The sequence below is a fragment of the Schistocerca cancellata genome, chromosome 7 (assembly GCF_023864275.1).
Source record: "Schistocerca cancellata isolate TAMUIC-IGC-003103 chromosome 7, iqSchCanc2.1, whole genome shotgun sequence".
NCBI lineage: Eukaryota > Metazoa > Arthropoda > Insecta > Orthoptera > Acrididae > Schistocerca > Schistocerca cancellata.
Genome location: NC_064632.1, coordinates 573,688,292 through 573,702,629, shown reverse-complemented (window position 1 = coordinate 573,702,629; position 14,338 = coordinate 573,688,292).

Below are 14,338 nucleotides of genomic sequence, written 5' to 3'. Positions count from 1 at the left end.
CTAGCCACGCCATGGGAGGGACGTAGGGCTGCAGACAAACAGGAGCCGTATTCACCGCGATACCTTGTGTGCAGCAGAACCGAGGGGGATTCGTTTTTGGAGACTAAGCCTCTCTTCTTTGTGAACAATCTTGAAGATAAGCTTGGGGAAGTGGCGTCTCTTTCCAAAATGAGAAGTGGGGCCATCCTGATACAAGCAGCTTCATCTGCACAGTCACGGGCATTACTCGCCTGTGATAGGTTCGGTGACATACCCGTTAACGTCACTCCCCATAAGTCCTTAAATTTGGTTCAGGGGATTATTTTTCATATAGATCTTCTACTACACTCTGATGACGAGCTACGGGAGAACCTGGCACGACGAGGTGTACACTTTATCCGTCGTGTCTTTAGGGGGCTGAAGGATGATAGGATCGCTACTGGTGCTTTCATCCTGGCCTTTGAGGGCGACTGCTTGCCAGAGAAGGTCAAGGTCATGATCTACCAGTGCGATGTCAAGCCCTATGTCCCGCCCCCTATGCGATGCTTCCAGTGCTGGAAGTTCGCACACATGTCTTCCAGATGCACTGCCAGCCCCACATGTCGAGATTGTGGATGACCTTCGCATCCCAATGCTCCAAGTTCTCCACCTCCCACCTGCGTTAACTGTGGGGAGCATCAATCTCCCTGCTCGCCAGACTGTGCAGTCTACCAACGAGAGCGGAAGAGACAATAAATTAAGACCCTGCACCGTTTAACTTACCAAGAGGCAATGAAGAAACTAAAACGACTCAACCTCACCCCTATGTTGAGTAGTTATGCTGCTGTAACACTGCCGCCACCAGTTCCTGCAAAGAATCCTTTCTCAGTTGCCCACAGAGCAGTCAAGTTACGCCTGCCCCATCGCTGGTAGGGGCCACTCCATCTTCCACTACTCCTGCAACGCCCAGTTTCGGAGCAGTGCACCGCGAACAACCGGGGACGTCAGTCCCACCTCTCAGCCAGAGAAGCAACAGCCTTCTCTGGCTACTCAGCCAGAGAAGCAACAGCCTCCTCCGGCCTCACTCATTCGGAAGGGGTCCCTTGGGGGAGTCCCTTCCAAGGAGTTTACCAGTGTCTCACAAGTCACTAGCCAGTGGCTAAAGAAGCCACCAGCTGCTGGTCGAAGGGCTTCACACTCTTCCTCTGTTGCTGACGTCAGGAAAGCCCTCCCAGCATGCGAACCCTCCTCCCAACGACAAAAGAGAGAAGAGGAAGCTCTCTAAGACGAATAAGGACCCAGTGGTTCCCACACCACCGCTTCCTGTCTGCTCAGCCTCTGAGGATAAGGTCGAGCTCTTTGCGTCCCGTGATGACCTCGATCTCGCCATCTCCTCAGAAACGACGGATGTTGAGACGTCAGTCACTTAGTCGGTGGCAGCATGTGACCCTGCGAAGTAATTTGCCTTTTCAGCGCCTTCTTGCCTCTACAGGACACGCTTTGTACAATCCTCCAGTGTAAGTGCAGCGGTTATTTTAGCCATCTATCTGTGCTACGTCAGCTTCTAAGCATGGCACCTGCTTTCTGCATTGCCCTCCAGGAAACGTGGTTCCCAGCAGTGTCCTTCGTGGATACAGGGGCTATTACTGTAACCGTAGTGCTTACAATAGTGTGTCAGGTGGAGCCTGCATGTATGTCCTTACCTCTGTCTATAGTGCTCCTGTGCCCCTTCAAACTACATTGGAAACTGTGGCTGTCAGAGTAAGGACTACCCAAGACATAACCGTCTGCATTGTCTATCTCCCTCCAGGTGGTACAGTCCCCATGACCGAATTGGCTACGCTTGACACCAAACTCCCCACGCCTTTTCTTCTCCTGGGGGATTTTAACGCCCCCAATCCGCTGTGGGGAGGAACGAAGGCTACTGGCCGAAGCAGAGATGTCGAGAATCTCATCTCCCAACTCGACCCCTGCCTCTTAAAAAAATGGTTCAAATGGCTCTGAGCACTATGGGACTCAACATCTTAGGTCGTAAGTCCCCTAGAACTTAGAACTACTTAAACGTAACTAACCTAAGGACATCACACACACCCATGCCCGAGGCAGGATTCGAACCTGCGACCGTAGCAGTCCCGCGGTTCCGGACTGCAGCGCCAGAACCGCACGGCCACCGCGGCCGGCTGCTGCCTCTTAAACACTGGCGCCGCCACACATTTCAGTGTGGCGCATGGCACGTTCTCGGCCATAGATCTGTCGTTGTGCAGCCCAGGGATTGTACCATCGATCCAGTGGAGAATCCAAGACGACTTTTGTGGTAATGACCATTTTATGAGAGACCCACGAATTTAAGTAATTCAAAAGTCTATTTCAGTACTGCAACCTAATGGAGCAGAAAGGATGTGGAAGATTTTTTTGTGTGTGTGTGTGTGTTTTAGAACCTTGGCTCGATACGTATCAGTAGAAATGCACTCTTTTTAAGGATTCGGCCAATTCTTCAAATTTGTCTCATTTCACATGTGCATCTGGAACGCTTTAACTTGTTTCATTTTCACTACTTTTGCTACACTATTAGCTGTCACTTCACTCAGTATAGTTACGATTATTAACTCGAGTAAGCATCTCTGATGTTCTCATCTTTCTTCTAATTATCGCCTTTTTCATAGTAGATCGATAATTTTTTGTGTACATCCTCGAGACTTGTACTCCTGACACCTCACTCTCTTCCTCCCTCGGGCTGATTCTGCTGTTATTGGTAGAATCCTTCAGACAATGCCCTTCCTTGTATCTACCTCTCTAGCTCTCGAATTTTCTTTTCTGAAATTAATGACTCTACATTTTTCCTGCTTATAAGCTACCTCTTACTAGGACTGAAACTCGTTTCCCGCGTGACATTTTCCATCTGTTCAGCGAAATTCTGTCTCCGGCTCCCAGGGCCTGTAAAACGTCGACTGCAATTTTCCTGGACTACTGGCGTCCTCTACCCATTGCACTGCCGAGACTACGCGGACCGCCCGTCTGCCTACCTTCCTCCAAATATCAGCTGTCGAGTTTGTACACACCAAATAAAAACTGTTCCGAGATGTAGCTGCCGCTATCAAAGTAATTTTGCACTTTTGTGACAAGCTCAGACAAAAAATCCTCGTTTTCCACATTGCTTCTCACATTACTCTTCGACGAATTTCGCGACTTGCTTCTATAATCTAGAGAAGGAGTCTCCAGGTTACTAGGCCATGAGGGCTACATATAAAGTTTTGAGTTTCAGAGGGAACCGGATGACATTTTTCGCCAAAATTTAATGAGGATAACTGTAACGAAATTTATTGTTGTTTACCGTGCGACCGCTACGGTCGTAGGTTCGAGTCCTACCTCGGGCATGGATGTGTGTGATGTCCTTAGGTTAGTTAGGTTTAACTAGTTCTGAGTTCTAGGGGACGGATGACCTCAGATCAAGTACAGGCTTGAAGAGGGTCGACTAGTGTTTTCACAAAACTGGTGCGATACCTAGAAATCGCATTTCATCCGAACATCTGAATGTACAAAGTGAAAATGAAGTGGCTAACGTTGTTCAGATAGTACTACGTCGGCGCATAGTAAGTTCGAAGCGTTTTTGTTTTGAACAATGGTACTCAGGTTGCTAGGGGTTTATTTATCGGAAGTCATCTTTTATTTGTAGTTCACTGTCGCTATTAGAGTTAAGGTACTGTCATTTTGCCATTTGGAGATAGTGAGTGGAGCTGTGGACCCTAGAAAATGAAGTGCCAAGTGGAGAAATCGAAACATTTCCCACACATTCTTCTGCTTGAGTTCACTAAAAGGGTGGCAGCGGGGAATATTTGCACCGTGTGTAGGGATAAATCTATCGTACAAAGCACGGCAAGAAAATGGTTTTCTCCTTTTAAGGAGCCGGCCGCTGTGGCCGAGCGGTTCTTGGCGCTTCAGTCCGGAACCGCGCAGTTGCTACGGTCGCATGTTTGAATCCTGCCTCGGGAATGGATGTGTGTGATGTCCTTAGGTAAGTTAGGTTTAAGAAGTTCTAAGTCTAGGGGACTGATGACCTCAGATGAAGTCCCATAGTGCTTAGAGCCATCTGAACCTTTTAAGGAGGTTCGTTTTGATATTGAAGGGTCTCCACGTTCAAGAAGACCTTTCGGGTTTGATGAAGATCATTTAAACAGATTAAACCACAATGATCCACGTCAGTGTACTCGAGAATTGGGATATGAACTGTGATCTCTCCACCATCATGTGACATATGTATGCAGTGAGTAAGGTTCAAAAAAAGAGTGTATGGGTATTGCCTGATGTAAGCCAAAATCACAAATCTCAGCGGTGCCCACATGTACAGTTATGCTCAAAAGTACCCGAACGACCTGAATTGCATTTCGCCTGATTCGCATGCAACCCGCATAACGCAGCTGTCTAGCAGGTCCTCTAATCACCCCTTGGTATAGTCGTCTAACTATTGAAAATGGTTCCAACAAGTCACCACTAGAAAATTCTGCTCTGTATCGCAATAATTCAAGATGTAAAGTAATACCACAATACTACAAATATCAGGGAATACCTTACCACAGATAAGACTATCCTTAAGGCTTGTAAGCTCACATTTATTACAATAAATGACATACTTGAAATGTTACCACTCTCATTATTACGTCAGATAAGTAATGCACCTCTTCGCTAGTTGTGTGGTCACATGCTGACCTGCGAAAAAGTGCCTGTTACTGTTTGTTGTTCCAGTCTCACTGACTGTAACGTTTTTATCCCTTCTGTGAAAGCGCAACAAGCAGTCAGATCAAACATCGATAAGGAAATCGCAAGAAAATACTTCCGGCTCTTAGTGCAATGGTAAAAAACTTACAACGCTGCGCAACAGGTAACGCCTCTTTCCGCTGCTGACAAGCACATTTTGGGTTTCTAGGAATATATAACTTTATTTATGAAATGCCACATTTGCACACCTCTTGAGTATGATACAGCATACCAATTAAACACAGACCCAATCGAAATCTAAGTGAGTAGTACTTTACTAATTCTTGCCAATAGAGGCACACTTGTGTACAGATACTCAGTTTTATTTAAACAGACTTTCGTCGTAATGTTATCGTGGGTTATTTTATTTCATTTCTTATAATAGAGTGCACAATTTTCGTAGGGTTTCTTTTAATTTTGTTAAAACAATAGTAAACATGAGAGAGAAATTAATCATCAACGTTATATGCGAATTCTCTGATGTTATGTATAACAGTCTGTAGTAAATGAATGTACTGAACACGCAGCAAACCACTACCAGGAGCCTGCGTGTCAGAATTCTCATCCAGTGTGGTGCAACGGCGTTACGATACAGAAGACAGAGAAGAGGATTTGGCGGTCTTTTGGATTGATGATAGGTCCTTATACTCATGGTCGGGTTCACTTCCAACTTCTGCCGATGATTTATGATAGGGAGAGAAAGACTTTATTCTCTTCTGGCTACGCCAAGTGAAGAAGGTATAATGGCATTGTGGTCTGAAATTCACATTAATCATGATATTCCTTCTCTACCAAGTAGACATTAGGTTGAACCACAATAAAGTCAGGAGTGGCGACATGTAGAAACTCTATTATCAGTAACCTCTCTGATACTAGTTATTTATTTCTAGTGACGGAAACAAACGCTATATAGGGCCATAGGACACTTATTCCATCTTTTATTTGAATTTCGTTATGTCGATAAAATTGGTTCTGAACTGGGAATGCAACTCAAACCTTCCTTAACGCGGAATTTGATCCCTTCGTGACAATACAGCTCGACTACAATTTGTTGTTTGTTCTAAACTGCAGATTCCTCAACATCTCCACATACTGGGCGTGAATGGGTTCGAATCCTGGCCCAGCACTAAAGTTTTCATTATGTATTATCAAGGTCTAGCTAGAGAACACCTATCCGCTGGTGGATAATAATTTTGATTTTTAATGTATTTTCATTCGTTGTCAACACTAATGATATCTGACGTTTTTGACTCCCAGTGAGACACAGAACGATTTGCGAGATCACTGTAAGTTGAAGGATGTTACTCCGAGCTGCTGGTGGAGAAAAATTCGGCAGCTGAAGTCTCTTTGTGTGTAGTCAACAACGATGTGTGTGGGATTCGATTCCCAGTCAGCACTGAACTCTTCGTCGTATTATTTCTAGTGTAAACATGCTCTCATGTCGCTGTTGATGTAAAAAACCCATATTTAACGTTCGTTTTCTCCAGAATATTACAGCGATAGGTGCCGGGTTGGAGTCCTGGGAAGGAAAATAATAGAGTTTCGTCTCGTCATTTCAGTTAAAACATCTAGCTACTGCCGAGAAAATCCGATATGTCACAGTTGATTGTGCTTCGATATGAATCCGATTAGGTTCTGGGTTCGAATCCCTGTCCAACACAAAGCTTTACGTCACGACATTTCAAGTAAGTTACTGGTGAAGAAGCAATATTTAACGTCTCTCGTAGTTCGTTAACAGGGACAATAGATTGTGGGTGGGAATTTCCGTCCGTTAAAAATGTTTACGTTATGTAATTTAAAGTTGATATGTGCTACCTGATACTGTCCAAAATCGAGATATATCACTCTCTGTATGCTTGCTCAGGAATGATTGTTAGCTTCCGTGAGTCACGAAATCTTTGCTTAGTCTGCATGACCTGGGTTTGAATCCATATGCAGAACGAGACGGTTTGTCGTGTCATTCGAACTTCATACATATTCTCAACTAGCTGCTCGTGAATAACTTAAATCTTTAAAGTCATTTTGTGTTAAATAATAAGTATGGTATATTACTTTGAAGAGGAAATCATGAATATGACAAACTTACTACATGCATTACCTATCTGACGTAATAATGAGAGTGGTAACATTTCAAGTATGTCATTTATTGTAATAAATGTGAGCTTACAAGCCTTAAGGGTAGTCTTATCTGTGCTAAGGTATTCCCTGATATTTGTAGTATCGTGGTATTACTTTACATCTTGAATTATTGCGATACAGAGCAGAGTTTTCTAGTGGTGACTTGTTGGAACCATTTTCAATAGTTAGACGACTGTACCAAGGGACGATTAGAGGACCTGCTAGACAGCTGCGTTATACGGGTTGCATGCGAATCAGGCGAAATGCAGTTCAGATCGTTCGGATACTTTTGAGCATGACTGTACATCTCTGCTTGCTCGTCATCTATTACCTCGTGAACAATACCGATCCCATTGCTGTCCCGTATCGTTACTGGTGTCGAGAAATGGTGACTTTCTGCTAACATAAAGATGAGAAAGGAGTCGTTGAGCCCAAACAAACAAGCAACCTCCCGTACACAGACCTGCGCGCATCCACGAAACATAATGTTATGCATCTGGTGGAACAGCAACAGTGTGTTGCTTCCTCTGTGTGTAACCATCACTGCTGACAGAGGCAATCCAAGAACAACGACCAGGAAGACTGCGTGAGGTGATGCCTTCATTGTGCTAGACTGACAAATAACACTATACAGGAGTTGGGTTGGGAAGTCATGCCAAGCCAACGTTATTCACTTGATCTTGCGGCTTCAAATTTTCACCTTTTCCGGTCTCTGTCTAACAACCTTCAAGGGACGTCCTTTCTGGGTGAAAATGCGCACCGAACACAGCTCGACGACCTCAAAACCACGTGATTTCTGCAGTCGCGGAATTGAAAAGTTTCCCAGCGTTGGTAGACTACTGTAAATAATGAAGGAGAATATCTTATTGATGTCTAAAGTCTCTGTTATGTGTCTCTTTAGTGCTTAACGTACGGGAAAAACGCTACGAACTTATGCAACAACCTCATTCAACAAGCGCACGCGAAAGTTCTGTACATTACGATATTCCACATACACTCCTGGAAATTGAAATAAGAACACCGTGAATTCATTGTCCCAGGAAGGGGAAACTTTATTGACACATTCCTGGGGTCAGATACATCACATGATCACACTGACAGAACCACAGGCACATAGACACAGGCAACAGAGCATGCACAATGTCGGCACTAGTACAGTGTATATCATTCCTTTCGCAGCAATGCAGGCTGCTATTCTCCCATGGAGACGATCGTAGAGATGCTGGATGTAGTCCTGTGGGACGGCTTGCCATGCCATTTCCACCTGGCGCCTCAGTTCGACCAGCGTTCGTGCTGGACGTGCAGACCGCGTGAGACGACGCTTCACCCAGTCCCAAACATGCTCAATGGGGGACAGATCCGGAGATCTTGCTGGCCAGGGTAGTTGACTTACACCTTCTAGAGCACGTTGGGTGGCACGGGATACATGCGGACGTGCATTGTCCTGTTGGAACAGCAAGTTCCCTTGCCGGTCTAGGAATGGTAGAACGATGGGTTCGATGACGGTTTGGATGTACCGTGCACTATTCAGTGTCCCCTCGACGATCACCAGTGGTGTACGGCCAGTGTAGGAGATCGCTCCTCACACCATGATGCCGGGTGTTGGCCCTGTGTGCCTCGGTCGTATGCAGTCCTGATTGTGGCGCTCACCTGCACGGCGCCAAACACGCATACGACCATCATTGGCACCAAGGCAGAAGCGACTCTCATCGCTGAAGACGACACGTCTCCATTCGTCCGTCCATTCACGCCTGTCGCGACACCACTGGAGGCGGGCTGCACGATGTTGGGGCGTGAGCGGAAGACGGCCTAACGGTGTGCGGGACCGTAGCCCAGCTTCATGGAGACGGTTGCGAATGGTCCTCGCTGATACCCCAGGAGCAACAGTGTCCCTAATTTGCTGGGAAGTGGCGGTGCGGTCCCCTACGGCACTGCGTAGGATCCTACGGTCTTGGCGTGCATCCGTGCGTCGCTGCGGTCCGGTCCCAGGTCGACGGGCACGTGCACCTTCCGCCGACCACTGGCGACAACATCGATGTACTGTGGAGACCTCACGCCCCACGTGTTGAGCAATTCGGCGGTACGCCCACCCGGCCTCCCGCATGCCCACTATACGCCCTCGCTCAAAGTCCGTCAACTGCACATACGGTTCACGTCCACGCTGTCGCGGCATGCTACCAGTGTTAAAGACTGCGATGGAGCTCCGTATGCTACGGCAAACTGGCTGACACTGACGGCGGCGGTGCACAAATGCTGCGCAGCTAGCGCCATTCGACGGCCAACACCGCGGTTCCTGGTGTGTCCGCTGTGCCGTGCGTGTGATCATTGCTTGTACAGCCCTCTCACAGTGTCCGGAGCAAGTATGGTGGGTCTGACACACCGGTGTCAATGTGTTCTTTTTTCCACTTCCAGGAGTGTATAAGAGTACGGGTGGGCATTACGTATCCATAGCCTACATCCCGTCATTTGAACAAATCCCTTCCTGTCAGGGAACAATCGTTGTGGGGGTGACAAGACCTAAACACCTACCTATCAGACAGTTCAGGATATGTGACCTCATAAACAATGAGATGCACGAAAAACTGCTGCATCTTGCATGACGTTAAAATTTATTACTTCTGTGCGGCAAACTCTATTCGCAATAAATATGGCAGACAGTATCGACATTTGCCGCTAAATGGGGGTACAAAATCATATCGCGGCACCACACATAGCTCAGGACATATGACGTCATAAACAGTGAGATACGTGGAAAGATTCCGCGTCATGCATGAAATTTAAGACATTTACTCTTTACATCTAAGACACTCCTACAGTCTAAGCGCCTTAAGGAAATGCCCGACACCTGGCACTTTTGACAGCTTTGAACTGCCAATCCCAAACGGCTGGAGCCGGAAACAATCCGCAGCGCAACGAAGAGCCGTTGCACTGGAGAGGTTTACAAAATCACTCTGTAGACATGCGAAGCAGCTGCGCCGAATGTACATAAACTGCCCTGAACACTGTGCTTATACATTTGTACACTAAGCATATCTCTTTGTACTACTACCGTTGCTGTGGTCTTCAATCAAAACACTGGTTTGATGCAGCTCTCCATGCTACTCTATACTGTGGAAGCCTCTCCTTCTCCGAATAACTACTTCAACCTACATCCTTCTGAATTTCCTCACTGTATTCACCTCTTCATCTCCCTCTATGACTTTTACTTTCCACGCTTCCTTCCAGTACTAAGAGACAGTCTTCACTCCTTCCGATCTGGTCATGTAAGTGTAGAAAAGCTGTGGAATGTTTTCAAATAGATAGTATCAACAGCAATTGAGAGATATAGACCACATAAATTAATAAGTGATGGTACTGATCCCCCATGGTACACAAAACGGGTCAGATCATTGTTGCAGAAGAAACAATAAAAGCATGCCAAATTTAAAAGAACGAAAAATCCCCAAGATTGGCAAAGTTTTACAGATGTTCGAAATATGGCACGTACTTCAATGCGAGATGCTTTTAATAATTTCCACAAAGAAATTCCGTCTCGAAATCTGGCAGAAAACCCAAAGAGATTCTGGTCATACATAAAGCACACCAGTGGCAAGACACAGTCAATACCTTCACTGCGCGATAACAACGGTGAAGTCACTGAGGACACTGCCACTAAAGCATAGTTATTAAACACGGTTTTCCGAAACTCCTTCACCAAAGAAGACGAAGTAAATATTCCTGAATTACAGTCAAGAACAACTGCCAGGATGAGAAACATAGAAGCAGATATCCTCGGTGCAACAAAGCAGCTTAATTCACTTAATAAACGCAAGGCCTCCGGTCCAGATTGTATATCAGTCAGGTTCCTCTCAGAGTATGCTGATAAAATAGCTCCACATTTAGCAATTATATACAACCACTCGCTCACAGAAAGATACGTACCTAAAGACTGGAAAATTGCTCAGGTCACAACAATACCCCAAAATGGAAGTAGGAGTAATCCGCTGAATTACAGGCCTATATCACTAACGTCGATTTGCAGTAGGGTTTTAGACCATATACTGTATTCGAATACTATGAAGTACCTCGAAGAAACCGATTTATTGACCTATAGTCAGCACGGATTCAGAAAATATCGTTCTTGTGAAACATAACTATAGCTCTTTATACTCATGAAGTAATAAGTGTTATTGACAGGGGATGTCAAATTGATCCCACATTTTTAGATTTCCAGAAGGCTTTCGACACCGTTCCTCACAAGCGCCTTCTAATCAAACTGCGTGCCTACGGAGTATCGTCTCAGTTGTGCGATTGGATTCGTGATTTCCTGTCAGAAAAGTCACAGTTCGTAGTAATAGACGGAAAGTCATCGAGTACAGCAGAAGTAATATCCCGCGTTCCCCAAGGAAGTGTTATAGGCCCTCTATTGTTCCTGATGTATATTAACGGCATAGGAGACAATCTGAGTAGCCGTCTTAGATTGTTTACCGATGATGCTATCATTTACCGCCTTGTAAATTCATCAGATGATCAAAACGACTTGCAAAATGACTTAGATAAGATATCTGTATGGTGCGAAAAGTGGCAGTTGATCCTGAATAAAGAAAAGGGCGAAGTTATTCACATAAATACTAAAAGAAATCAGCTAAATTTCGATCACGCGATAAGTCACACAAATATGAGGGCTGTAAATTCCACTAACTACGTAGGGATTACAATTACAAATAACCTAAATTGGAACGATCACATGGATAATATTACGGGTAGAGCAAACCAAAGACTACGATTCATTGGCAGAACACTTAGAAAGTGCAACAGGTCTACCAAAGAGACTGCTTACACTACGCTTGTCCGCCCTATTCTGGAGTGCTGCTGTGCGGTGTGGGATCCGCACCAGGTGGGACTGACGGATGACATCGAAAAAGTACAAAGAAGGGCAGCTCGTTTTGTACTATCGCGAAATAGGGGAGATAGTGTCACTAACATGATACGTGAATTGCAGTGGCAATCATTAAAACAAAGGCGTTTTTCGTTGCGACGGGATCTTCTCGTGAAATTTCAATAGGGAGAAATGATCATCACGATAAAATAAGAGAAATCAGGGCTCGACGGAAAAATTTAAGTGCTCGTTTTTCCCGCGTGCCGTTCGAGAGTGGAACGCTAGAGAGAAGCATGAAGGTGGTTCATTGAACCCTCTGCCGGGTGCTTTATTGTGAATAGCAGAGTAATCACGTAGATGTAGATGTAGACGTAGATGGTAGTCCCTTAATGCCTCAGAACGTGTCCTACCAACCGATCCCTTCTTCTAGTCAGGTTGTGCTACAAATTTCTCTTCTCACCAATTATATTCAGTCCCTCCTCATTAGTTACGTGGTCTACCTATGCAGTCTTCAGCATTCTTCTGTAGCACCACATTTCAAAAGTTTCTATTCTGTTTTTGTGTAAACTATGTATCGTCGACGTTTCACTTCCATACATCGCTACATTCCATACAAATACTTTCAGAAAGACTTCCTGACACTTAAATCTATACTCGATGTTAACAATTTTCTCTTCTTCAGAAACGCTTTCCTTGCCCCGGCCATTTTATATCCTCCCTACCTCTAACAACATCAGTTATTTTGCTTCTGAAACATCAAAAGTCATCTACTACTTTAAGTGTCTCGTTTCCTAATCTAATTCCCTCAGCATCTCCTGATTTGATTCGATTACATTCTGTTGTCTTCGTTTTATTTTGGTTGACCTTCATCTTAGATCCTCCTTTGAAGACACTGCGCATTCCGTTAGACTGCTCTTCCTTTGCTGTCCCTGACAGAATTACAATGTCATCGGCAAACGTCAAAGTTTTTATTTCTTCTCCGAGGATTTTAATTCCTACTCCAGATTTTCCTTTTCTTTCCTTTACTGCTTGCTTAATATACAGATTGAATAACATCGGTGATAGGCCACAATTCTTTCTCACACCCCCCTCAACCACTGCTTCCCTTTCGGCCTCTCGACTCTTATAACTGCCATCTGGTTTCTATCTCTTACAACTGCCATCTGGTTTCTGTACAAATTGTAAATAGCCTTTCGCTCCATGTATTTTACCCTTGCCACCTCTAGAATTTGAAAGAGAGTATTCCAATCAACATTGTCAAAAGCTTTCTCTGAGGCTTCTTTGTACTATCTTTTCATAATTTCAAAGGTGTCCACAATTTCATGAAACGAATTTTTTTTCGATATTACGCTACACAGTTCATTTTTTGTTTTCGTTTCGTGTAGAAAACTGACAAAATGAATACCCAGGCAATGCCATTTTCGTCAACTAGCTATTATACAAAAACGGTTCTTAGAAATAAGCAGCGTCAGGTGTTTCACTTCTTCATGAGTTTGTGGTTTGATGAAGCACCTACAAAAACTAGACATTTTAAACATCAAAGTATTAAAAGAAAACTATTTCTTTTTCTTCTAAAGTTAGGTTAGCGACTAATGTTAGTGATGGCTGGGAGTAGTGGAATGGGCTGAAAGGGACCACTGGCTAATACCTGATTTCGGTCAGGAGCAATGGTGTCCGACAGACTGGCAACCACTGCTCTGGGGCGTACAGAAGACCCGATGGACACACGGAAAGGACAGAGAAAGGGAATCCACTGAGAGTAGCTGGTATGAACAGTCGAAGTGTGTTTGGTTAAGAAAGAAAAAAAACATTCCGTTGCAAGAGAAACAAAGAAACTTTCGTTATAAACTGCTCTGTCTGGAAATATTGTGCCGTCTGTGGGCCGTATCCACAATAGCTTTGTGGGTCTTTTGTGTGCTACAGTCTCTGGTCACATCTGTATTCGCTGCTTCGTTATTTTTTGGTGAAAAACTGTTGAAACGAAGACGAAACATGAAGTTTATCCATTACGGATGTTTTAGAACCCGTGACTGTTTCTTCAATGTAAATACATAAAGCTGCAACCAGTCACTTTTCACAAAGAGTTGTTTATTCATTCCATGAACCGGTTTTCGAACCTTTTCAGGTTCGCCCACGTTCGAACCGGTTTTCGAACCTTTTCAGGTTCGCCCACGTACGAAAACCGGTTCATGGAATAAATAAATAACTACTTCAAAAAAGTGAGTGGTTGCAGTTTTATGTATTCGCATACAAGATGAAAGAGCATTCTTAGTGTATCGAAATTTACATATCATTGCCGGCATTGTGGGATGCAGGGGAGATGAGTACAGAAACAGAAATAGCCAGTACGAGACGTGTGAGGAGTTGTTCACAAAATACTGGGAGCAGTAGGCTGCAGCCACGAAGGAAGACGTTTTAAAAGCATTAATTATGATTATGATTATGAGTTAAAGTATACAGCGAAATCACACAGGTCATGGGGTAGCGAAATGCACATATACAGATGGTGGTAGTATCGTGTACGCAAGGCATAAAAGGGCAGTGCATTGGCAGAACTATCATTTATACTGAGGTGATTCATACGAAAAGGTTTCCGACTTTATTAGTGCCCCACGACACGAATTAACAGAATTTGAGAGCGGAATGGTAGCT